We start from the raw sequence: 27472 nt of genomic DNA, 5'->3' as shown, positions 1-27472 counted from the left end.
AAGACAATGTTGAGAAAGAAAAAACAATTTTTAAATCTTATATCTGATAAAGGACTTACATCCAGAATATATAAAGAACTCTCAAAACAGAGTAATAGGAAAACAAACCAATATAAAAATGGACAAAAGATGTGAAAATGGGGACCTACCATTGATGATATTCAGATAGCCAATAAGTATAAGAAATATGTTCATCACCATTAATTATTAGGGAAATGCAAATTTTAAAAATTAGATATCACACACCTGTTAAGATGGCTAAAATTAAAGACTGACAATCCCAGATGTTGACAAAGACGTGGAGCAACCAGAACTCATACACTGCTGGTCGGAATAAAAAACAGTATGACTATTTTGGAAAAACAGTTTTCCAATTTCTCAGAAAGTTAAACGTACTCTTACCATATAACCCAGTCATTCCACTTCTAGGTATTTTCCCAAAAGCTTATGTGTACACAAAGGCTTACACATGAATGTTCATAGCAGCTTTATCTGAATTTGTTCCAAGTTGGAAAAAACTCAAATGTCCACAAACATGTGAATAAACAAAAGGTGGAATAAAAAGGAACAAACATGTGATACACATAAAAACATGAATGAATCTTGAAATGATTATAGTAAGTGAAAGAAGTCAAACAAACAAAAATTATACAGTTAAAACCCATAGAACTGTGCGACATAAAGGATGAACCCTAATGTAAAGTATGGACTTTAGTCAATAATAACATATCAATATTGGTTCCCTACTTGTATCAAATATACCACACTATTGCAAATGTTAATAATGGGGAAAATGTATGCAGGGCAAAACGCATCTATAAGAATTCTCTATAATATTGGCTCAATTTTTCTGTAAACCTAAAACTACTATTTAGGTTTATGTATTAGTCTGTTATTGCATGGAACTACCTGAAACTGGGTAATTTACAAAGAAAAGAAGCTTAATTGGCTTACAGTTCTGCAGGCTGTACAGGAAGCATGGCTGAGGAAGCCTCAGGAAACTTACAATCATGGTGGAAGGTAAAGAGGAAGGAGTCACGTCTTACATGGCCAGAGTAGAAGACTAAAGTGGAAGGTGCTACACACTTTAAACAGCCAGATCTCGTGAGAACGAACTCACTATCATGAGAACACCTAGGGGGATATCTGCCCCCATGAACCAGTCACCTCCCACCAGGCCCCTCCTCCAACACTGGGGATTACAACTTGACATGAGATTTGGGTGAGGACACAAATCCAAACCATATCAGTTTATAAAGTCTATTAATTAGAAAAACTTAAAAATAAAGTCAATTTATTTTAAAAAATTAAATAAATGAACCGCCAACAAATATTATAAATTTACGTAATAGATGTACTGTAGTTCATTATATTTTCTCTATTTTTCTGTATGTTTGAAATTTTCATTTAGAAATGTTTTTATTAAATTTATTTATTTTGAGGACAGGGTCTCACTGTGTTGCCCACACTGGAGTGCAGTGGCTTGATCTTGGCTCACTGCAACCTTGACTTCCTAGTCTCAGGTGAGGAGGACTCCCACCTCACCTCCTGAGTAGCTGGGACTACAGGCATGAGCCATCATGCCTGGCTATATGTTTCCATTTCTATTTATTTAATTTAAAAAATTATTTCTTTCCTTATTTTTTGAGACAGGGTCTTGCTCTGTTGTCCAGGGGTGTGAATATGGCTCACTGCAGCCTCTATGTCCTGGGCTCATGAGATCCCCCTGCCTCAGCCTCCTGAGTAGCTGGAATCACAGTCACGGGCCACCATGCCTGGCTAATTTTTAAATTTTTTTGTAGAGATGGAATTTCACCATGTTGCCCAGGCTGGTCTGCAGCTCCTGGCCTCAAGCAATCTTCCCACCTCAGCCTCCCAAAGTGCTGGGATTACAGGCGTGAGCCACTGAACCTGGCCTAGAAATATGTTTCTAAAAAGAGTACATAGTATAATTCCACTTATTTAAAATTCTACAAAATACAAACTAATTTATAGTGACAGAAAGCAGATCCATGGTTTCCTGAAGACAGTAGAGGCAGGAATGATTAAAAAGGAGAATAAGGATACTTTGGTAAGGGATGCATATGTTCATTATCTTGACTGTGGTGATAGTTCCATGGTTCACAGTTTCATACATATGTCAAAACATATCAAACTGTATATTTTAAACATATACAGTTCATTACATGTCAATTATACTCCAACAAAGATGTTAAAAAGTTAGGAAGGTACACTTCATTGATTATAAAACAGCAGGCTTTTGTAAAAAAGGAGAAATATGAAAACAAGAAACTATGGAAATGAAAAAGTTGATTACCCAAATAAAAACTCAATGCAAAGTCTACTATGCACTGAAGGAATGCACAGTGGCGTGAATCTTTCAAACATCAAAATTAGTAAATGAGAACATTTGCAAAGAATTTTTCCAAAGCTTAAGGGGAAAATATAAGACAAAGAGTTGGGCATTGAAAAAAAATTTCCAAAAATAAAGAGAAAACCTTTAGAGTTTCTATGTCAAAAAAAAAATTATCTTCAAAAGAAAGAGAATGTGATTATCATCAACCCTAAATGTCAGAATACTGTGAGGTAACATTTACAGAACTCTGAGAGAAAAAGATCATAGACTGTAGCATTCTACGCATAGCTAAATTATGGCACCTATGTGGCAACTGTGAATTTTAAAAGTTTTGCCTTAGAAATTATACACCCATGTATGATTTTGGGGGGTAGGGGAAACTGAGCAGTAGAACTTCTCAATCTCTAGCAGGAAGGGAGACAAATAAAGAAAATTTGATCAATACAGCAAGACAGAAAAGAAAAAAAAGAAAACCTTACTTCCCTCCAGCTCACCCCCACTCTGCAAAAAGCAATAGGGACCAAATAAAATACAAATACCACAACAAATGTGAATGTGTTAAATTTCTCTATAAAGAGACAAACATAATCAGATTGGGGCAAAAGAAAACATCACTAAATTATTGTTCAAAACAAAACACCTCAAACAAAAAGTCTTAACAATATAGAAAATAAAGAGATGAGAAAATATATGTCTAAGAAATACAAACAAAATTAAGTAGCAATGGTAATATTAACTGCAAACACAGAATTCAAGGTAAAAATGATTAATTAGAACTGAAAAGGATAAAATATTCACATCACAGTAAAGTTCTATGGGGTAAGAGGATGCTTACATGTCAAACAACATAGCAGCAAAAAATTAAGTGGTCAATAAAAGGCATAATCTGAATAATATAATTTATAAATTTTATTTCATACTCAGGTATACAACTTCATATGCTATGAAGCAGTGGTCCCAGTCCTTTTTGGCACCAGGGACTGGTTTTGTGGAAGACAATTTTTCCATGGACTGCGGAGGGGTATGGTTTTGCGATGATTCAAGTGCATTATATTTATTGTGTACTTTATTTCTATTATTACATTGTAACATATAATTAAATAATTACACAACTCAACATGTAGAATCAGTGGGAGCCCTTAGCTTGTTTTCCTGCATCTAGAGAGTTCCATCTTAGGATGGTGGGAGACAGTGACAGATCATCAGGCATTAGATTCTCATAAGAAGCACGTGACCTAGAACTTGCATGTGCAGTTCACAATAGGTTCACTCTCCAATGAGAAGCTAATGCTGCCACTGATCTGAAAGGAGGTGGAACTCAGGCAGTAATGTCAGTGATGGAGAGTGGCTGTAAACACAGATGAAGCTTGACTTGCTAGCCTGCCGTTCACCTCCTGCTTTGCGGCCTGGATCCTAATGGGCCATGAACCTGTACTGGTCCATGGCCTGGGGGGTGGGGACTCCTGCTATAAACAGTACACATTCTTTTCAAATGTTCACGGAACCCCCATAAAAGTTAACCACATATTTGAATTAGGGAGGCAGAGCAAAATAGCAGAATAGAAGGCTCCACCAATCATCCCCAAACACAAGTTAACAACTATCTACACAGAAAAAAAACACCTTCATAAGAACCAAAAATCAGGTGAGACTCATAGTACCTGGTTTTAACCTCATACCACTGAAAGAGGCACAGAAGAGATTAAAAAAAAAACAAACAAACACACACACAGAAAAGCAAAAAACAGTCCTGAATCACTAACGCCACCCCTCCCCTACACCCCAGAAGTGGCAGAGTGGGGCAGAGAGCATCTCTGGGCACTAAGGGAGGGAGAACACAGCAGTTTTGAGGCACTGAACTCAGTGCTGTCCTGTTAGAGCAGAAAGGATAACCAGACTAAACTCAACTGATGTCCAGCCACGGAGGGAGCATTTAAATTAGCCCAAGCCAGAGGGGAAATGCCCATTCCATTGGTCCGAATTTGAGTTTCTGCAAACCTCGCCACTGAGGGCTACAGTGCCCTCTGTCTCCAGGTAAACTTGAAAGGCAGTGTAGGCCTTAAGGACTGCAACCCTTAGGTGAGTCCTAGAGCTGAACTAGGCCCAGAGACAGTGGACTGCGTGGGCACATGACATACTGAGACCAAAGCTGGTGCAGCCAAAGGCGTGCTGGCATCACCCTCACCTAACCCCATGCTGCACATCTTGAGGCTCCAAAAGAGACCCCTTCTTTTTGCTTGAGGAGAATAACAGCTCAACCACAGCAAGACAGGACACTGGTCAGAGTCATGAGGGCCCGATTCCAGGCCCTAGTTCCCAGATGTCATTTCTAGACATACTCAGAGCCAGAAGGGAAACCCCTGCCTTGAAGGACAAGACTCAAAAACTGGCAGCATTCATCACCTGCTAACTGAAGAGCCCTTGGGACCTGAACAACCAGCAGTGATACACAGGTACTACATCAAGGGCCTTGCGTGAGCCTCTGAGACTTGCTGGCTTCAGGTGAGACTCAGCACATTATCAGCTGTGGTGGCTATGGGAAAAAACTCCCTCTGTTTGACAAAAGCAGAGGGAAAACTAAAGGGGACTTTGCCTTTCACCTTAGGTATCAGCATAGGCATAGGAGGATAGAGCACCAAGTGAGCTCTTGGGGTCCCTGATTCCAGGATATTCTTGGATGGCATTTCTGGGCCTGCCCTGGGCCACAGAGGAGCCCACTGCCCTAAAGGGTGGGTCTCAGGCCAGGCAGCATCCACCACAAACTGACTTAAGAGACCTTGTGCCTTAAGGGGCATCAGCAGTGTTCTGGCAGTACTCTTTGTGACCTGGGGTGGTGGTGGCTCTGGAGTCAGGCTCCTCTGTCTTTGGAAAGGGGAGGGAAAAGTGGGAAGGACTGCATCTTGTGGTTTGAGTGCCAGCTCAGCTGCAGTGCAATAGAACATCAGGTAGACGTCTAAGGTTTTTGACTCTAGTCCCTGACTCCCAGATGGTACCTCCAGACCCACCCAGGGCCTGGGGGACCTCACTGCCCTGAAAGGAAGGACATAGGCCTGGCTGGCTTTGCTACTGGCTGATTGTAGAGTCCCAGGGCCTACGGCAAACATAGGCAGTAGCCAGGAAGTGAATATAGCAGGCATTGTGTGAGACCAAGTGCCATGCTGGGTTCAGGTCTGACCCAGCACAGTCATGGTAGTTGTGGCCACAGGGGTGCTTGGGTTACTTCACCCTAGCTTTAGGTGGCTCAGAACACAGAGACAGACTGTTTGAGAGAAAGTAAAGGAAGAGAACAAGAGTCCTTGCCTGGTAATCCAGAGAATTTTCCCATATCTTGTCCATGACCATCAAGGCAGTACCTCTATGAGTCTGCAAGAACCACAGCATTACTGGGCTTGGAGTGCCCCCTAAAGCAGATATAGTTTAGATTATAACACCAAAGTCCTTTCAAATATCTGGAAAACCTTCCCAAGAAGGCCGGGTACAAATAAGCCCCGACAATGAAGCCTACAATAAATACCTAAGTCATCAATGCCCAAACACTGAAGAACATCTACTAGCATCAACACCATCCACGAAAACATGACCTCACCAAATGAACTAAATAAGGCACTAAAGACCAATCTTAGAAAAGAAGATATGTGACTTTTCAGACAGAGAATTTAAAATAGCTGTGTTGAGGAAATTCAAAGAAATTCAAGGTAACACAGAAAAGGAATCCAGAAGTCTATCAGATAAATTTAACAAAAAGATTGAAATAATTAAACAGAATCAAGCCGAAATTCTGGAGCTGAAAAATGCAATTGGCATACTGAAGAATGCACCACAGTCGTTTAATAACAAAACTGATCAAGCAGAAGAATTAGTGAGCTTGAAGCCAGGCTATTTGAAAATACAGTCAGAGGAGACAAAAGAAAAAAGAATAAAAAACAATGAAGCACACATACAGGATCTAAAAAACAGCCTTAAAAAAGCAAATTTAATAGTTATTGGCAGAAAGCAGGAAAGACCCAAAATTGACACCCTAACATCACAATTAAAACAACTAGAAAAGCAAGAGCAAACACATTCAAAAGCTAGCAGAAGGCAAGAAATAACTAAGATCAGAGCAGAACTGAAGGAAATAGAGACACAAAAAACCCTTCAAAAAATTAATGAATCCAGGAGCTGGTTTTTTGAAAAGACCAACAAAATTGATAGACCACTAGCAAGACTAACAAAGAAGAAAAGAGAGAACAATCAAATAGACGCAATAAAAAATGATAAAGGGGATATCACCACTGATTCCACAGAAATACAAACTACCATCAGAGAATACTAGAAACACCTTTACGCAAATAAACTAGAAGATCTAGAAGAAATGGATAAATTCCTGGACACATACACCCTCCCAAGACTAAACCAGGAAGAAGTTGAATCACTGAATAGACCAATAACAGGCTCTGAAATTGTGGCAATAATCAATAGCTTACCAACCAAAAAAGGTCCAGGACCAGATGTATTCACAGCCGAATTCTACCAGAGGTACAAGGAGGAGCTGGTACCATTCCTTCTGAAACTATTCCAATCAATAGAAAAAGAGGGAATCCTCCCTAACTCATTTTATGAGGCCAGCAACATCCTGATACCAAAGCCGGGCAGAGACACAACCAAAAAAGAGAATTTTAGACCAATATCCTTGATGAACATTGATGCAAAAATCCTCAATAAAATACTGGCAAACCGAATCCAGCAGCACATCAAAAATCCACCCCACCATGATCCAGCCCACCATGATCAAGTGGGCCTCATCCCTGGGATGCAAGGCTGGTTCAACATATGCAAATCAATGAACGTAATCCAGCATATAAACAGAACCAAAGACAAAAACCACATGATTATCTCAACAGATGCAGAAAAGGCCTTTGACAAAATTCAACAACTCTTCATGCTAAAAACTCTCAATAAATTAGGTATTGATGGGATGTATCTCCAAATAATCAGAGCTATCTATGACAAATGCACAGCCAATATCATACTGAATGGGCAAAAACTGGAAGCATTCCCTTTGAAAACTGCCACAAGACAGGGATGCCCTCTCTCACCACTCCTATTCAACATAGTGTTGGGAGTTCTGGCCAGAGCAATTAGGCAGGAGAAGGAAATAAAGGGTATTCAATTAGGAAAAGAGGAAGTCAAATTGTTCCTGTTTGCAGATGACATGATTGTATATCTACAAAACCCCACTGTCTCAGCCCAAAATCTCCTTAAGTTGATAAGCAACTTCAGCAAAGTCTCAGGATACAAAATCAATGTACAAAAATCACAAGCATTCTTATACACCAATAACAGACAAACAGAGAGCTAAATCATGAGTGAACTCCCATTCACAACTGCTTCAAAGAGAATAAAATACCTAGGAATCCAATTTACAAGGGATGTGAAGGACCTCTTCAAGGAGAACTACAAATCACTGCTCAATGAAATAAAAGAGGATACAAACAAATGGAAGAACATTCCATGCTCATGGGTAGGAAGAATCAATATCGTGAAAATGGCCATACTGCCCAAGGTAATTTATAGATTCAATGCCATCCCTATCAAGCTACCAAAGACTTTCTTCACAGAATTGGAAAAAACTACTTTAAAGTTCATATGGAACCAAAAAAGAGCCCGCATCACCAAGTCAATCCTAAGCCAAAAGAACAAAGCCGGAGGCATCACGCTACCTGACTTCAAACTATACTACAAGGCTACAGTAACCAAAACAGCATGGTACTGGTACCAAAACAGAGATATAGATCAGTGGAACAGAACAGAGCCCTCAGAAATAATGCCGCATATCTACAACCATCTGATCTTTGACAAACCTGACAAAAACAAGCAATGGGGGAAGGATTCCCTATTTAATAAATGGTTCTGGGAAAACTGGCTAGCCATATGTAGAAAGCTGAAACTGGATCCCTTCCTTACACCTTATACAAAAATTAATTCAAGATGGATTAAAGACTTAAGTGTTAGACCAAAAACCATAAAAATCCTAGAAGAAAACCTAGGCAATACCATTCAGGACACAGGCATGGGCAAGGACTTCATGTCTAAGACACCAAAAGCAATGGCAACCAAAGCCAAAATTGACAAATGGGATCTAATTAAACTAAAGAGCTTCTGCACAGCAAAAGAAACTACCATCAGAGTGAACGGGCAACCTACAAAATGGGAGAAAATTTTTGCAATCTACTCATCTGACAAAGGGCTAATATCCAGAATCTACAATGAACTCCAACAAATTTACAAGAAAAAAACAAACAACCCCATCAAAAAGTGGGCGAAGGACATGAACAGACGCTTCTCAAAAGAAGACATTTATGCAGCCAACAGACACATGAAAAAATGCTCATCATCACTGGCCATCAGAGAAATGCAAATCAAAACCACAATGAGATACCATCTCACACCAGTTAGAATGGCAATCATTAAAAAGTCAGGAAACAACAGGTGCTGGAGAGGATGTGGATGTGGAGAAATAGGAACACTTTTACACTGTTGGTGGGACTGTAAACTAGTTCAACCATTGTGGAAGTCAGTGTGGTGATTCCTCAGGGATCTAGAACTAGAAATACCATTTGACCCAGCCATCCCATTACTGGGTATATACCCAAAGGATTATAAATCATGCAGCTATAAAGACACATGCACACATATGTTTATTGCGGCACTATTCACAATAGCAAAGACTTGGAACCAACCCAAATGTCCAACAATGATAGACTGGATTAAGAAAATGTGGCACATATACACCATGGAATACTATGCAGCCATAAAAAAGGATGAGTTCATATCCTTTGTAGGGACATGGATGAAATTGGAAACCATCATTGTCAGCAAACTATCACAAGGACAAAAAACCAAAGACTGCACGTTCTCACTCATAGGTGGGAATTGAACAATGAGAACACACGGACACAGGAAGGGGAACATCACACACCGGGGCCTGTTGTGGGGTGGGGGAAAGGGGGAGGGATAGCATTAGGACATATACCTAATGCTAAATGACGAGTTAATGGGTGCAGCACACCAACATGGCACATGTATACCTATGTAACAAACCTGCACATTGTGCATATGTACCCTAAAACTTAAAGTATAATAATAATAAAATTTTTAAAAAAAGAAAAGAAAAAAAGAAAGGAGTATATAGGGAATAAACTTTTTAAAACTTTAAAAAAATAGTTATTGGCTGTAAAGATGAGACAGAGGAAGAGATAGGGGTAGAAAGTTTATTGAATGGGATAACAGAGAACTTCTCAAACTTAGATATCACTATCCAAGTACAAGAAGCTTGTAGAACACCAAGCACATTTAACCCAAAGAAGACTACCTTAAGGCATTTAATAATAAAACTCCCAAAGGTCAAGGATAAAGTAACAATCCTAAAAGCAGCAAGAGAAAATAAACAAATAACATACTATAGAGCTTCAATACATCTGGCAGCAGACTTTTCAGTGGAAACCTTTTCAGGCTAGGAGACAGTGGTATGACATCTTAAAAAGTGCTGAAGGAAAAAAAACTTTTATCTTAGAATAACATATCTGGCAAAAATGTCCTTCAAACATGAAGAAGAAATAAAAACTTTCCTAGACAAACAAACACTGAGGGATTAAATCAACACTAGACCTGTCCTATAAGAAAAGCTAAAGGGAGAACTTCAGTCAGAAAGAAAAGGTTGTTAATGAGCAATAAGAAATAATTTGAAGGTACAAAACTCACTGGTAATAGTAAGTACACACAAAAAAATAGAATATGATAACACTGTAAATGTGGAATGTAAACTACTCTTATCCTAAGTAGAAGGAATAAATGATGAGCCAATCAAAAATAATGCCTACAGCTTTTCAAGACATAGTCAGTACAATAGGACATAAATAGAAACAACAAAAAGTGAAAAAGTAGGCGGGGGGGATGAAGTTAAAACAGAGTTTTTATCAGTTTTCTTTTTGCTGGTTATTTGTTTATACAGACAGTGTTAAGTTGTTATCAGGCAAAATAATGGGTTGTAAGAGTATCTACAAACCTCATAATAACCTCAAACCAAAAAACATGCAATGAATACACAAAAAATAAAAAGCAAGAAACTAAATCACATCCGCAGAGAAAATCATTTTAACTAAAGGAAGACAGGAAGGAAAGAAAGAAGAGGCCAGATGCAGTGGCTCATACCTGTAATTTCAGCACTTTGGGAAAGCAAGGTGAGTGGATCATTTGAGGTCAGGAGTTTGAGACTAGCCTAGCCAACATGGTGAAATCCTGTCTCCACTAAAAATATAAAAATTAGCTGCGTGTCGTGGCGCACATCTGTAGTCCCAGCTACTTGGGAGGCTGAGGCAGGAGAATTGCTTGAACCTGGGAAGTGGGGGTTGCAGTGAGCTGAGACTGCGCCATTGCACTCCAGCCTGGGCAACAGAGAGAGACTCTGTCTCAAAAAAAAAAAAAAAAAAAAGAAGGAAGAAAAGACCATAAAACAGCAAAAAATAAACAACAAAATGGCAAGAGTAAGTCCTTACTTATTAATGATAACATTAAATATAAATGGACTAAATTCTCTAATCAAAAGCCATAGACTGGCTGAATGTATGAAAAACCAAGACCTATTTATCTGTTACCTACAAGAAACACACTTTACCTATAAAGACACAAATAGACTGAAAGCAAATGGATGGGAAAAGATATTCCATGTTAATGGAAGCCAAAAAAGAGCAGGAATACCTATACTAAACAAAATAGATTTCAAGACAAAAAGTATAAGAGACAAGGTCACTGTATAATGACAAAGATGTAATTTCAGTAAGAGGATATAATAATTTTAAATGTATGTGCAACCAACACTGCAGCACCCAGATATATAAAGGAAATATTATTAGAGCTAAAGAGAGAGATAGGTCCCAATATAATAATAGTTGGATACTTTGACACCCCACTTTTGGCATTGGACAGATCTTCCAGACAGAAAATCAACAAAGAAACATCAGACTGTGAAAGGAAAATATCTTGGGTCCTTTCAAGCTGGGAACCACTCAGGGCAAATCTGCCTCTCATTCTATTCAAGTCGTCCCTTTGCTCACAGAGATAGATACATATTCTGATTGCCTTCTTGGGAAAGACTTATCAGAAACTCAAAAGAATGCAACCATCTGTCTCTCACCTACCTGTGACCTGGAAGCCCTCAGTTGGGGGGGGGGCCTTACTTTGAGCTGTATCTGCCTTTCTGGATGGAACTAATGTACTCCTTATTGATTTGTTGTACCTGAGCGAGTTAGAAAAACGCCACATTTTGAGACGAATTAAGAGTCCTTTATTAGCCAGTGACCAAGAGACAGCTAATGCTCAAAATTCTCTCGGCCCTGAGGAAGGGGCCTGATTAACTTTCACAACTTGGTTTAGGAAGGGGAGTGGGCGGGGGGGGGGGGTGTCTAGTTAGAACAATTTTACAGAAGTAAAGTAGGCAAAAAGTTAAAAGGATAAATGGTTACAGGAAAGTAAACAGTTCCAGGTGCAGGGGCTTTAAGACTATTACAAGGTGATAGACGCGGGGCTTTGGGCATTATCAATCAGATGAATTCCTGGGAACTGCGGATATAGCTTGCCACAGTATCTTATCGGTTAATTGCATTCTTGGATGTGCTGGGAGTCAGTTTGCACAAGTTAAGTCCTTGAGGAAGGGGCTGCCAGTGAAAGAGCCAAGATGGAGTCTGTCTGGTTCTCTTAGTTAAGGGAGAGTCCATTCAGGTGGAAACAAGGCTAAGTGATTAAAGGAAAAAGGGAGAGTCTAAAAACAGGGTTAGTAAAAGTGAGGTTGGGCATTACAGATTGATGTCTTATGTCTCCCTGAAATGTAAAAAACCAAGCTGTGCCCTGACCCCCTTGGGCACATGTCATCAGGACTTCCTGAGGCTGTGTTATGGATGCATCCTCAACCTTGGCAAAATAAACTTTCTAAATTAACTGAAACCTGTCTCAAATTTTCGGGGTTCACAAGACTTAATCTGCACTGCAGACCAAATTGATCTAATAAATATTTACAGAACATTTCATCTAAGAGCTGCAGAATATACATTCTTTTCCTCAGCACATGGATATTCTCAGGGATAGACTATACAAAATGAGTCTTAAAACATTAACAAAAATTGAATTAATATCAACCATCTTCCCTGACCACAGTGGAATAAAACTAGAAATTAATAACAAGAGGAATTTTAGAAACTATACAAATACATGGAAATAAAACAATATTCTCCTGAATGACCAGTGTGTCAATGAAGAAATTAAGAAGGAAATTTAAAAATTTCTTGAAACAAATAATAATGGAAACATAATATATCAAAACCTATGGGATATGGCAAAAGCAGTACTCAGGTAAGTTTACAGCTATAAATGCCTACATCAAAAAAGAGGAACTTTGTATGAACAATTTAACAGTGCATCTTAACTAGAAAAGCAAGAGCAAAGCAAGCCCAAAATCAGTAGAAGAAAAGAAATAATAAAGATCAGAGAAGAAATAAATGAAATTGAAATAAAAAAATACAAAAGATTAATGAAACATAAGGTTGTTTTTTGGAAAAGTTAAACAAAGACACACAAAAAAAGAAAACTAAAGGCCAATATCTCTGATGAATATTGATGCAAAAATTCTCAATAAAATACTAGCAAACTGAATTCACCAATACATTAGAAAGATCATTCATCATGACTAAGTGGGCTTTATCCCCAGGATGCAATGATGCTTCAACATACGCAAATCAATCAGTGTGATACATCATATCAACAAAATGAAGGACACAAACCATATGATCATTTCAATTGATGCTGAAAAAGGGCTAGGTAAAATTCAACATTTATTTGTTTTAAAAACCCTAAAAATAACTGGGTATGGAAGGAACATACCTCAACATAATAAAAGCTGTATATGACAGATCCATAGCTAGTATCATACTGTGAAAGGAAAATAAATCTCGGGACCCTGAAATCACTAAATCAAGAGAAAAGTAAACTTGGGAACTATGTCAGGTAAACCTGCCTCCTATTTTATTCTCAGATAAGATAGCTACAAAGATAAAAAGCTACATACCTCCCTCACAATCTGCCCAGAAGAAAATTCCTTGTGGATCTCAAGATCTTTACCCTGAAACAGTTCCACTGAATTTCACCCTGGCGATGTAAACAGATGGCTTATCTTCACAGGTGCAGGACAGTAAATCATCCCCCTGCTCACCTGAGACAAATGGATATCTGATTGCTTCCTTTGCCCTATTTATGTAAAAATGCAGATTCACTGAGCCAGATAAAATTGTGTATTCATTAAAAGGCTGGGCCAGGACTCAAAATAATGCAACCTTTTTTCTCTTATCTACCTATGACCTGGAAGTCTTCCCTTTGAGTTGTCCCACCTTTCCAGAAGGAATCAACATACATCTTTTTTGTTTTGTTTTTTTTTTCAGATGGAGTCTCTCTCTGCCATCTCAAGGCTGGAGTGCAGTGGTGCAATCTCAGCTCACTGAAGCCTCCACCTCCCAGGTTCAAGTGATTCTTGTGCCTCAGCCTCCCAAGTAGCTGGAATTACAGGCACACACCACCATGCCCAAACAATTTTTGTATTTTTAGTAGAGATGAGGTTTCACCATGTTGGCCAGGCTGGCCTTGAACTCCTGATCTCAAGTGATCCACTGCTTCAGCCTCCAAAAGTGCTGGGACTACAGGTGTGAGCCACCATGCCTGGCCCCAACATACATCTTACACATACTGATTGATGTCTCATGACTCCCAAAATGTATAAAAGCAAGCTGTACCCTGACCACTTTGGGCACATGTCATCAGAGCCTCTTGAGGCTGTGTCACGGGCACATCCTTAACCTTGACAAAATAAACTTTCTAAACTGATTGAGAGCTGTCTCAGATATTTTATGTTCACAACACCGAATGGGGGAAAATTGAAAGCTTTTCCTCTAAGATCTGGAACAAGATAAGGATGATGCCCATTGTCATCACTGTTTTTCAGCAGTAATAGACATCCTAGCTAGAGCAATCAGATAAGAGAAAGATATAAAAGGCAACCAAATTGGAAAGGATGAAGTCAAATTAGCCTTGTTTGCGGATGATATGATCTTATATTTGGAAAAACCTAAAGATAAGACAAGAAAACTATTAAAACTATTAAACTAGAAAAGCATGAGCAAACCAAGCCCAAAATTAGTAGAAGAAAAGAAATAATAAAGATCAGAGAATAAATAAATAAAATTGAAATAAAAAATACAAAAGATCAATGAAACACAAGGTTGGTTTTTTTAAAAGTTAAACAAAATTGGTAAAACTTTAGCCAGACTAAGAAAAAAAGAGGGAAGATAAAAGAGAGAAGATAAACAACTTCAGTAAAATTGCAGGATACAAAAGCAACATACAAAAGTCACTAGCATTTCAATATGACAATATTGAACAATGTGAAACAGAAATTTTTAAAGTAATTCCATTTATAATAGCCACACATAAAATTAAATACCTAGGAATTAACCAAAGAAGTGAAAGATTTCTATAATGGAAAGTACAGTGAAGAAAGAAATTGGACACCAAAAAATGGAAAAATTATCCATGTTCATGGACTGGAGGAACCAATATTGTTAAAATGTCCATAATACCCAAATCAATCTATAGATTCAATGCAATCCCTATCAAAATACTAATGACATTCTTCACAGAAACAGAAAAAAAAATCCTAAAATTTATATGGACCCACAAAAGGCCCAGAATACCCAAAGCTATCCTAAGCAAAAAGAACAAAACTGGAAGAATCACATTACCTGATTTCAAATTATACTACAGAGCTATAGTAACCAAAACAGCATGGTTCTGACATAAAAACAGACACACCAGCCAATGAAACAGAAAAGAGAAACAAGAAACAAATCTGCACACCTATAGTGAACTAATTTTTGACAAAGGTGCCAAGAACATACACTGGGGAAAAGACAGTCTATTCAAAAAATGGTAATGGGAAAACTAGATATCTATATGCAGAAGAATCAAAGTAGACCCCTATCTCACAACATATAGAAAAATCAAATCAAAATGGATTAAAAACTTAAATCTATACTTCAAACTATTAAACTACTACAAGAAAACATTGGGGAAAATCTCCACGACATTGATGTGGGCAAAAATTTCTTGACCAATATCCCTCAAGCACAGGTAACCAAAACAAAAATGGACAAATGGGATCACATCAGGTTAAAATGCTTCTGCACAGCAAAGGATACAATCAGTAAAGTGAAGAAAAAAACACAGAGAATGGGAAAAAATATTTGCAAATTACCCATCTGACAAAGGAATAATAACCAAAATACGTAAGAGCTCAAACTGCTCTATAGGAAAAAAAATACAATAATCTAATAAAAAATGGGCAAAAGATTTGAATAGACATTTCTCAAATGAAGACATAGAAATGGCAAACAGGCATATGTAAAGGTGCTCAGTATTTCTGATCATCAGAGAAATGCAAATCAAAACTATAATGAGGTATCATCTCCCCCAGTTAAAATGGCTTATATCCAAAAGACAGGCAATAACGAATGATGATGAGGATGTGCAGAAAAAGGAAACCTTGTACTCTCTTGGTGGGAATGTAAATTAGTACAGCCACTATGGAGAACAATTTGAACGTTCCTCAAAAAACTAAAAATTGAACTACCATATGATCCAGCAATCCCACTGCTGGGTATATACTGAAAAGAAAGGAAATCAGTATATCAAAGAGATATCTACACTCCTATGTTTGTTGCAGCATTGTTTACAATAGCTAAGATCTAGAAGCAACCTAAGTGTCTATCAACATATGAATGGATAAAGAAAATGTGGTGCATATTCACAATGGACTACTATTCAGCCATAAGAAAGAATGAGATCCAGTTATTTGCAACAACATAGATGGAACTGGAGAACATTTTGCTAAGTGAAATAAGCCAGACACAGAAACACAAATATCACATATTCTCACTTATTTGTGGGATCTAAATATCAAAACAATTGAACTCATGGACATAGAGAGTAGAAGGATCATTACCAGAGGCTGTGAAGGGTGGTAGGGGGTCAGCAGGGGGAGGTGGGGTTGGTTAATGGGTACTAAAAAAACAGAAGGCCAGGCGCGGTGGCTCACACCTGTAATCCCAGCACTTCAGGAGGCCGAAGTGGGCAGATCATAAGGTCAGGAGTTCAAGACCAGCCTGATCACCACAGTGAAACCCTGTCTCTACAAAAAATACAAAAATTAGCCGGGTGTGGTGGCGTGCACCTGTAATCCCAGCTACTCAGGAGGCTGAGGCAGGAGAATCACTCGAACCCAGGAGGCGGAGGTTGCAGCGAGACGAGATCATGCCACTGCACTCCAGCCTGGACTACAGAGCGAGACTCCGTGTCACAAAAAGAAAAAAAAAAAAAAATAGAAAGAATGAGTAAGACCTAGTACTTGATAGCACAACAGGGTAACTATAGTGAATAATAACTTAATTGTACATTCAACATAGTTCTGGCTAGGGCAATCAGGCAAGAGAAAGAAATAAAGGGTATTCAATTAGGAAAAGAGGAAGTCAAATTGTCTCTGTTTGCAGATGACATGATTGTATAATTAGAAAACCCCATCGTCTCAGCCCCAAATCTCCTTAAGCTGATAAGCAACTTCAGCAAAGTCTCAGGATACAAAATCAATGCGCAAAAATCACAAGCATTCCTATACACCAATAACAGACAAACAGAGAGCCAAAACATGAGTGAACTCCCATTCACAATTGCTACAAGGAGAATAAAATACCTAGGAATACAACCTAAAAGGGATATGAAGGACCTCTTCAAGGAGAGCTACAAACCACTCACTGATCAAGGAAATAAGAAAGGACACAAACAAATGGAAAAACATTTCATGCTCATGGATAGGAAGACTCAATATCATGAAAATGGCCATACTGCCCAAAGTAATTTACAGATTCAATGCTATTCTCATCAAGCTACCATTGACTTTCTTCACAAAATTGGAAAAAACAACTTTAAATTTCATACAGAACCAAAAAACAGCATGCATAAATAGCCAAGGCAATCCTAAGCAAAAAGAACAAAGGTGGAGGCATCACGTGACCTGACTTCAATCTATACTACAAGGCTACAGTAACACAAACAGCATGGTACTGGTACCAAAACAGATATATAGATCAATGGAACAGAACAGAGGCCTGAGAAATAACACCACACATCTACAACCATCTGATCTTTGACCAACCTGACAAAAAAAAACAATGGGGAAAGGAATTCCTAGTTAATAAATGGTGTTGGGAAAACTGGCTAGCCATATGCAGAAAGCTGAAACTGGATCCCTTCCTTACACCTTATACAAAAATTAACTCAAGATGGATTAAAGACTTAAACGTAAGACCTAAAACCATAAAAACCCGAGAAGAAAACCTAGGCAATTTAGGACACAGGCATGGGCAAAGACTTCGTCTTTTGTTACCAAAAGCAACGGCAACAAAAGCCAAAATAGACAAATGAGATCTAATTAAACTAAAGAGCTTCTACGCAGCAAAAGAAACGATCATCAGAGCGAACAGGCAACCTACAGACTGGGAGAAAATTTTTGCAATCTATCCAACTGAAAAAGGGCTAATATCCAGAATCTACAGAGAAACCAATTTACAAGAAAAAAGCAAACAACCCCATCAAAAAGTGGGTGAAGGATATGAACAGACACTTCTCAAAAGAAGACATTTGCCAGGCGTGGTGCTCACGCCTGTAATCCCAGCACTTTGGGAGGCTGAGGCAGGTGGATCACCTGAGGTCGGGAGTTCGAGACCAGCCTGACCAACACGGAGAACTCCCATCTCTACTAAAAATACAAAATTAGCCAAGCGTGGTGGCGCATGCTTGTAATCCCGGCTACTCAGGAGGATGAGGCAGGAGAATTGCTTGAATCCAGCAGGCAGAGGTTGCGGTGAGCCAAGATCACGCCATTGCACTCCAGCCCGGGCAACAAGAGCAAAACCCTGTCTCAAAAAAAAAAAAAAAAAAAAAAAAAAAAAATGAAAAAAGGCTCATCATCACTGGTCATTAGAGATATGCAAATCAAAATCACATCTCACGCCAGTTAGAATGGCGATCATTAAAAAGTCAGGAAACAACAGATGCTGGAGAGGATGTGGAGAAATAGGAATGCTTTTACACTGTTGGTGGGAGTGTAAATTAGTTCAACCAATGTGGAAGACAGTGTGGTGATTCCTCAAGGATCTAGAACTAGAAATACCATTTGATCCAGCAATCCCATTACTGGGTATATACCCAAAGGGTTATAAATCATTCTACTATAAAGACTCATGCACACGTATGTTTATTGTGGCACTGTTTACAATAGCAAAGGCTTGGAACCAAATGCCCGTCAGTGATAGACTGGATAAAGAAAATGTGGCACATATACACCACAGAATACTACGCAACCATAAAAAAGAATGAACTCATGTCCTTTGCAGGGACATGGATGAAGCTGGAAACCATCATTCTCAGCAAACTAACAGAACAGAAAACCAAACACCGCATGTTCTCACTCATAAGTGGGAGTTGAACAATGAGAACACATGGACACAGGGAGGGTACACAGGGAGGGGAACACCAGGGCCTATAGGTGGGTGGGGGGCTAGGGGAGGGATAGCATTAGGAGAAATACCTAATGTAGATGACAGGTTGATGGGTGCAGCAAACCATCATGGCACGTGTATACCTATGCAACAAACCTGCACATTCTGCACATGTACCCCAGAACTTACAGTATAATTTAAAAAAAAGTCAGAAACAGTATAGCTATTATAACATCGTTTTGGCGGTTTTAATCAATGTAATGAGGAAAAAGAATAAAGGCAGGAGAGGGAGGGAAGAAAATGTATCATTACATTATCAGGAAGGAAAAGATAATTACATTAGTTTGCAGGTGAAATGACTGCCTACCCAAGAGAACCAACAGAAAACTGTTGGAATTTAAGTTGAAAAATGTGGTCAGTTCAAGGTATGAACTAAAACAATTTTTTAATATAATAGCAATAATCATAAGATGGGAAAATGAACATTCACAACAGCAACTCAAAATGCCAAGAATTAAAATAGCAAGAATGAAACAACAAAACTCTATTAAAAGATGAAAAAGATCAGTTAACTAGAGCTCTAATGGCTTTGTACTGTATCAACTCGGCTAACTCGGACTTAAAAACATTTCCCAGAATTCCCTTCCTTATATAGTTCTGGGTACTGTTGGCTATAGGAGACATTATATGGAACTCACAAATGAAGCAAGTCATATTTTTTACACCGTGAAGGTCAATGCAGAGCACACTGTGCAGTTTGCATGTGCTGCCCATCTGTTAGCTCACCTTGCTGGCATGGGGAAGAAGCTGGACCTGCAGCTCCTTCAACTCCCATCAGACCTTCTCTCCACTTCTCCAAATCCTGGGCCCACAAGTGCAGCTCTGACATCGAAAGTGTCATCCTCTCCTGCAGGTTACTCAAGCATCAAAACTAGGGTTGGTGAGAGGCTGATGCAGGTTCCGTTTTGTTCCCAAGGGTTTCAGTTTGTCCTTTCTCTCATCCACATCCAGTATCCCTGTCTGACTGCCAGTCTAGTAGATCTGCAGCAACTTCAGGCTGAACAAGAGACTCAGAGGCAAGTCTGCAGACCGCTCTGCCACCTCCCACAATTCCATAGGTCTTTAGCTCACAAAGTAGTTCTGCTTCTTTGATGGATCCTAACTGATACAAAAGCCAGACTTTTTTTTTTTTTTTTTTTGCATAAGAAGACAACACTGATGGTGTTATTCTCTCCAAATTAATCTATAAATTTAATGCAATTTTAATCAAAATCATAAAGGGATTTTCTTCTAGGAACTTCGCAAAATAATTTTAAATTTCATTTGAAAGAGTACATGCTAATAAACTTTTGAAAAAAAAGTAGCATAATGTGAGTACATAAAGGTGAATACAAAATCGAGAACCAGACCCAGTACGTATATGGTGGGGAGAAATGTGTACATAATTCTGAATTGGTAGAGGAATGATGTAATATTTGACCCAGATCTCGTTATCAGCTATGGTTCCAAGTGCAAGGAAGGGCAAAAACAGTTTTGTATAAGTAAAAAAAAAAATTATTAAAATTTTTGAGGCCAGGTGTGGTAGCTCCCACCTGTAATCCCAGCACTTTGGGAGGCCAAGGCAGGAGGATTGCTTGAGGCCAGGAGTTTGAAACCAACCTGGGCAACACAGACTGTCTGTACTAGAAACAAAAAAAAATAGCCAGGCGTGGTGGTGTACACCTGTAGTCCTAGTTACTCAGGAGGCTAAGGTAGAAGGATCACATGCGTCTAGGATTTTGAAGCTGCAGTAAAGAACTACGATTGCCCTACTGCACTCCAGCCTAAATGACAGGGTAAGACCCTGTCTGAAAAACAACAACAACAACAAATAAGGAAATTGGGAAATCACAGACTTGTCAGGTTTTGAAAACCAGGCTTTGAAACTATCCCTCAAGAACTTCAGTTAAAATGACACCAGACACAGGCCGGGGGCGGTGGCTCACGCCTGTAATCCCAGCACTTTGGGAGGCCGAGGTGGGCGGATCATGAGGTCAGGAGTTCAAGACCAGCCTGACAAACACCGTGAAACCCCATCTCTACTAAAAACAAAATACAAAAAAATTAGCCGGGCATGATGGCGTGTGCCTGTAATCCCAGCTACTTGGGAGGCTGAGGCAGAAGAATTGCTTGAACCCAGGAGGCAGAGGTTGCAGTGAGCAGAACGCGCCACTACACTCCAGCCTGGCAACAGAGTGAGACTCCGTCTCCGTCTCAAAAAAAAGGGCACCAGACAACTGGTCTGATGAAGATCTCCCTGCCACCAAGCCCAGCTTGCACTGACCAAACTCCTGTCACCAGGTATTTCCAATGGCATTGCTGCCAGTGCTGCCTTGTCTGCTGCTGCTATAAAAGATTCTTGGCATTATTTGTTTCTTGCTCTCAATACAAAATTCGGAGCGAGGTAAAGTATGTGTCTGATTGGCTAAGTCTAGGTCATATGACCACACTCAAGCTGCAAGGCTGGAGAACACAGAAGAGTATGTGGCCTTTTCAGTATATACAGATGGTTTCAACCTACGATGGTTCAATTTATTATTTTTTTGACTCTACAGTGGGTTTGTGGGCGTTAATGTATTTTCAACTTATGTAATTTTTGACTTACGATGGGTTTATCAGGACATGGACGCCATCCTAAGTAAAGGAACATCTGTATAGATGAACATGGGTTCTATCTTCCTTCACAATGGATTGGAAGAGGAACCTCCCAAATATATTACATTGAACAGGAAATGACCTGTCCATATCGGTAATTACTAGGTAGAAAAGGCTATAATTACTAAATACCACTGAAGAAAATCAATCATCAGACAAAACCTAGTTTGGATAATCAACTTTCAGTCTGTATAATGTAATTTTATATAAACAACTTTAGATTTTAAAACGTCACACCCCATGTTTTACAATATAGATTCTTTCTCTGATTAAATTAAGAAAGGGAATCAATTTGGTTGACTAGCTGCCTGGAAAAGTTCCATGGTTAGATAGCTTTTGTGATCAACTGGGTTATCAAATTTAGGATATTTATATGAATTTGTCAACAGAATTCTCTATAGTCCAGCTAACTAGAGGAGCTCAAAATTATTTTTAAAAATCTGATAGGCATGACTACACAATAAAGTTTCTGCATGGCAAAGTTAAAGACAAATAAATGGAGGAAATTTAGAACATTTATGACAGAGAAAGATTAGTAGCCCTAATGTATTAAGGGCTCTTAAAATTAATACAGAAATAAGCATCCCAATAATAATATGGGCAACGTACATAAAAAGACAATTTGGAAAAGAAATACAAAGGGTCGAAAATATGAAAAGATTTCAATCTTATTAGTAATCAGTTGAATTCAAATTATAACAATGAGATTTCAATGTGAGACTGACAAAAGATTACTAATACTCTGTGATAGTAGGAGTAGGGAAATAATGATCACTCTCAAAGATTATTGGCAAGAATGTAAATTGGTATAAACTTTCTCGTGGTCAATTTGACTATTTATCAAAAACCACAAAAAATAAGCAAACACTTTTGATGCTACATTTCCAATTCCAGGAAAATAAGGAAATAATTAGATAAATACGAACAGCTATATATGAATATTCAGCATAGCATTGTTTACAAGAAAAATTTTAAAATAATGTATATGTCTGAAATATGGCACTAGTGAAATAAATTCCACAAATATGCAGTCATTAAAAAACACTTATTCTCATATTTACTGAAATAGAAAGATGTTCATTAAGTATTAAAATTTAAAAGATAACCTATAAAATAATATGTAAAAAATTACATTTTTGTTAAAAAAATATATACAGGTCTATTAAAAAATCTGGAAGACTGTTCATTTGGTTTGTTTCTCAGCGGTGGGCTTACAAATGTAATCATTACTTTTTTTCCTTTTTTGAATTTTTGAAAAATTTGGATGTCTTACTATTATGACCATAAAACCAATAAAGCTACTTTGAAAAGTTAAAGCCAGGAGTAATTAAACAACTCATACTTGATTGTTAAAGTCAGTCTCTTAAAAGTGTAATTTTAAAAAGGTAATAAAAAAGGTATAACATTATAAATATATATTAATATGCATATTAAATATATAACACTAATTGGTATTAATAAAATTACATCCAATCTCATAAATCAAATTTATTGTATAACATAAAAAACAATTTGTTCATAGTTATGTAATAATAGACACAAGAAATAACTTATGCAGATTCCTTACGTGAAGCGTACTTACTTTGCAGATAACAACTATTTTTTAAATGATAATGGAGTCTACAACAATGCTCATTCTTGATCATTTGCAATAATGAAAATTGTTCTCTAAAGCATTAAGATGGATTATTTTCTATAGATTCTTCCAGGATCTGGAAATAATGATTTCCAGGTACTCTCAACCAAGAGATGTGACCAAAATACAAAAAATGCAAAACATACCTCCATTACAAAGTCATGAATCCTTTCTATAAACCTCAGGATTTACAGTGTCACAAATTATGAATCATTGTCTCCTTTAGAAAACAAACATTCAACACCTGAATGGATAAAGAAGTCAACATATTTAAATATTTAATGCATATAACTTTAAAGTTGATAAAATGTCCCTTTCAACTAAAAATAAATGCCCTTATCCACTTAGCTGGACTGAAACAGGGACACTGAAAACTTGAATTAATGGCCAACCCAGAGCAGCGGCAGCAGCAATATTCCCCTCCTTCAATAAAGTATGGCCTGTAAGTTAGCCCTAATGAGAAAGAAGGCCATTCAGGTATGAGAAGAACCTAGGCTGGGCACAGACTACACAGACGCCTAACACAAAAGCTCTGCTGCCACTCAATCTTTGTTTATATATTATCACAAATTTTCTTTTCTTTTTTTAGAGACAAAGTCTTGTTCTCTTGCCCAGGCTGGAGTGCAGTGGCATGGTGCTAGGTCACTGTAGCCTCTAACTCCTAGGCTCAAGCAATTCTTCTGACTCAGTCTCCTGAGTAGCTGGGACTACAGGCAAGTGCCACCAAGCTTGGGCAATTTTTTCTCTTTTCTTTTTTTTTAAGAGACAGGGTCCCTCTATGTTGTCCAGGCTGGTCTCAAACTCCTGGCCTCAAGTGTTCCTCCTGTCTCAGCCTCCCAAAGCACTGGGATTACAGGAGTGAGCCACTGAGCCTGACCCAATTACAAATTTATTTTCAACCCTCATTCCAGAAGGAAGACAAAAATAAAAAGCCAATATCCACTTAACTGCAAATTTCATGATGTCCTTATAAAGCCAGTGCATTATATTTTCTTTCACTCATGAAGCAATTTTTAATAATCACAATATATATTTAAATGTTAATAACCTTACTTTTTTATTTTTTTTTTTTGAGACGGAGTCTTGCTCTGTCGACCAGGCTGGAGTGCAGTGGCGCGATCTCGGCTCACTGCAAGCTCTGCCTCCCGGGTTCACGCCACTCTCCTGCCTCAGCCTCCCGAGTAGCTGGGGCTACAGGTGCCCGCCACCACGCTCGGCTAATTTTTTGTATTTTTACTAGAGACAGGGTTTCACCATGTTAGCCAGGATGGTCTCGATCTCCTGACTTCGTGATCCGCCCGCCTCGGCCTCCCAAAGTGCTAGGATTACAGGCGTGAGCCACTGCGCCCGGCTTACTTTTTTTTTTTGACAAGGTATCTCTGTTGCCCAAGCTGAAGTGTAGTGGCACGATCATAGCTCACTGTAACCTTGAACTCATGGGCTCCTGCTTCAGCCTCCTGAGTAGCTAGGACTACAGAAATGCACAACTATACTTGGCTAGATTTTTGTTTTTAAAGTGTTTTGTAGAGATGGGGTCTCACTGTGTTGCCCGGGCTGGTCTTCAGCTCCTGGCCTCAAGTGATCCTTCCACTTTGGCCTCCCAAAGTGCTGGGACTACAGGCAGAAACTACCACTCCGAACCTACTAACTCTACATTTTACATGATGAGTTCAGATTTTAAAAGGATTAGTTTGCTAATAAAGTGTCGTGAGCAAAGTGAAAAATCAAAAGATTACTTGAAGTATTTACATGATGATCCAAATTTAAAGCAACCTCAACAAGCAAAATTTACTGTTTACAAATAACTGTATCACGGTTTACGAATAGGAACACATATATTATACATAATGGGTATAATGCGAATGCATTTTATCAATGGAAAGTACAAAACAGCTTGCTGATGAAAGAGGAAGGAAAAAGCTCACAGTGAACTTGGAAGCAGATCCTTCAGCCCCAGTCAACCCTTCAGATGTCCGCAGCCACTGCCGACATCCTGACTGCAACTTCATGAGACCCTGGGCCAGAACCGCCAGCTAAGTCTTGACCCCACAGAAAGAATAAAATTATTGTCTACTGTTTTTTATTTGTTTGTGTTTTGTGTGAGATGGTTCCTCGCTCTGTCACCCAGGCTGGAGTGCAGTGGCATGATCTCGGCTCACTGCAAGCTCCGCCTCCCGGGTTCACGCCATTCTCCTGCCTCAGCCTCCCGAATAGCTGTGACTACAGGCGCCCGCCACCACGCCCGGCTAATTTCTTGCATTTTTAGTAGAGACGGGGTTTCACCCATGTTAGCCAGGATGGTCTCGATCTCCTGATCTCGTGATCCGCCCGCCTCGGCCTCCCAAAGTGCTGGGATTACGGGCGTGAGCCACGGCGCCTGGCCCCTACTGTCTACTGTTTTAAGCCTCTAAGTTTTGGTGTAATTTATTACACAATAGATACGTAGAAGAGAACTATTTCTATTTTTAAGGAAGGTATAATTGCAGTTCCAGAACCCCACATTTCTGGCATCTATTCTACTCCAACTTTTGGTGCAGATATTTAACATCTGGCTCAGAGTCTGAGTATTAGAAAAAGAGAAATTTACTAAGTGTTCTTCATGTATTACTTATTGTCTCTGAATAATACACCTAAGGGTACCCATTTTTCTTCTTAAACTTTTTATTTCCTTTTCCACTTCCTATTCCTCCCCCTACAAATAAAACGGACTCCCGAACCTCCTTTTACATATTCACTTTTGTTGATAAGGTTCCTTAAGAGTAGTGATCTCTTTTAAACTTGTCATGCTTAAAAATCCAATGTGCTCAAGGTATTTAATAAATATTCCATTTTACTAATACAAGCGGTAATCACATAATAAATCCTCAGCCTATGAACTAAAGATACTGTTTGGGATAGCTTCTCTGACATAACTGACATATTATAAATTCCTCCCTATGACTCGCAGAAGCCACTTTCTGCAATGGCCAAACTTTGTCACACCCCATCCCCCTTATAGCAAATACCACTAACTTTGGGGCCTTCAGAGTATACATAGCAGTACTTTTCTCCTTCCTGAATTCCACAGACATATAATTAGCTGGTCACTTTAATTATACGCTATCATGTATTGTTTGCTAATAATCTCTTAGACATTATTTCTGTCAAAACAAATAAGAGCTGATACATTCTCTAAGTAAGTGTCATCTGTTTTAACTTGCCCTCTTCCCCACCAACCTTACACATTATATGCAAAAACCCAAGGTCAAAACACGGTCCAAATTCCAGAAACCGCCTTTATTATGCTTTACCAGTAAGTCTTCTTCACTGAACTGTAGTTGCTGTAAACTTAATATATTTAATTTCTTTAATGGAAAAATATCAAAAGCAGATGCCAAATCTGATGCAACTAACTGACAAAGAAAGGAAACACAAATCTTGCTTACTTTCACTGAAACTTTTTATAGCCATCAGATGTCTGCACTTAAAATGTTTAGTTCCTATGCCCATTACGAATAAAACAAAATTCTGTATTTCAACATGTTTCAAGCCTCTGAAGTTCCCAGACATCCTTTTCTGAGTCTGGTGTGATGCAATAATTTTTAAAATGTCATTTAAAAAAATGGGCCAGGCTGCAGGGAAAGGACCATGTCACACTCTCAGCATTCAAGCCTCAAGGGCTCCGGGGCACGAAAGGCTCTTACAACCGGTTAAGGACCGCAATGGGCTCCTTCGGCACGACTCCCGGAACCCTACCCTGGGCCAGAAAAAGGCCAGGGGCGCGGAGCGTAGGCGGAGGGCTGGGGTTCTAGGGATCTAGAAAAAGCGCGAAGCCGGAGGGCGGCGCCAGGGCTCCTCGCAGACCCCAGGGCCGCGGGACGGTGCCGGCTCGTGGGTCACACGCACCCAGGAGGCTCCTGGCTCCCGCGTGGCGGCTGTTCCAGCACGCCCTCCGACCCGCAACCGGACCCTCCAGACATCAGACTCAGTAGTCCCCACCTCCGGTCTCCCACCTCAGGACGCAGTTCCGCGGCGTCCACCCGGCCCCCTCCCCTCAGTCCCACGCAGCGGCTCAGCCGTACCCACCCCGGCTTCTCTGAGTTCAAACCAGCAGCACCTCGAGCAGCGGCCCCGCCCCTCTCCTCCGCCCCTCGGTCGGAGCCATAGAGACGTCAG

The 27472-nt window shown here is 39.2% G+C and overlaps 1 protein-coding gene across 11 annotated transcripts in view; it reads right to left on the bottom strand.

Moving 5' to 3' along the window:
* Nucleotides 1-27457, bottom strand: part of TMEM267 (transmembrane protein 267) — a 39232-nt gene extending 11775 nt beyond the window's left edge. Inside the window, exons 1-3 of one of the 11 annotated variants that reach the window (XM_063700762.1) lie at nt 27383-27439; nt 23464-23561; nt 19774-20149 (exon numbers count right to left, since the gene is read on the bottom strand). The gene's annotated coding sequence lies outside the window, so the exon portion shown is untranslated. Of the gene's footprint in view, nt 1-246; nt 322-19773; nt 20150-23463; nt 23562-26742 lie in introns of all 11 variants that reach the window. The other 10 variants (XM_063700764.1, XM_063700770.1, XM_063700769.1 and 7 more) reach the window with 10 other exon arrangements.
* Between the last annotated feature and the right edge of the window lie 15 nt (nt 27458-27472).

This window comes from Gorilla gorilla, chromosome 19 (assembly GCF_029281585.2).
Source record: "Gorilla gorilla gorilla isolate KB3781 chromosome 19, NHGRI_mGorGor1-v2.1_pri, whole genome shotgun sequence".
NCBI classification, from domain to species: domain Eukaryota; kingdom Metazoa; phylum Chordata; class Mammalia; order Primates; family Hominidae; genus Gorilla; species Gorilla gorilla.
The sequence above is the reverse complement of the archived record's forward strand: the minus strand, read 5'-3'. Positions and strand labels throughout refer to the sequence as shown.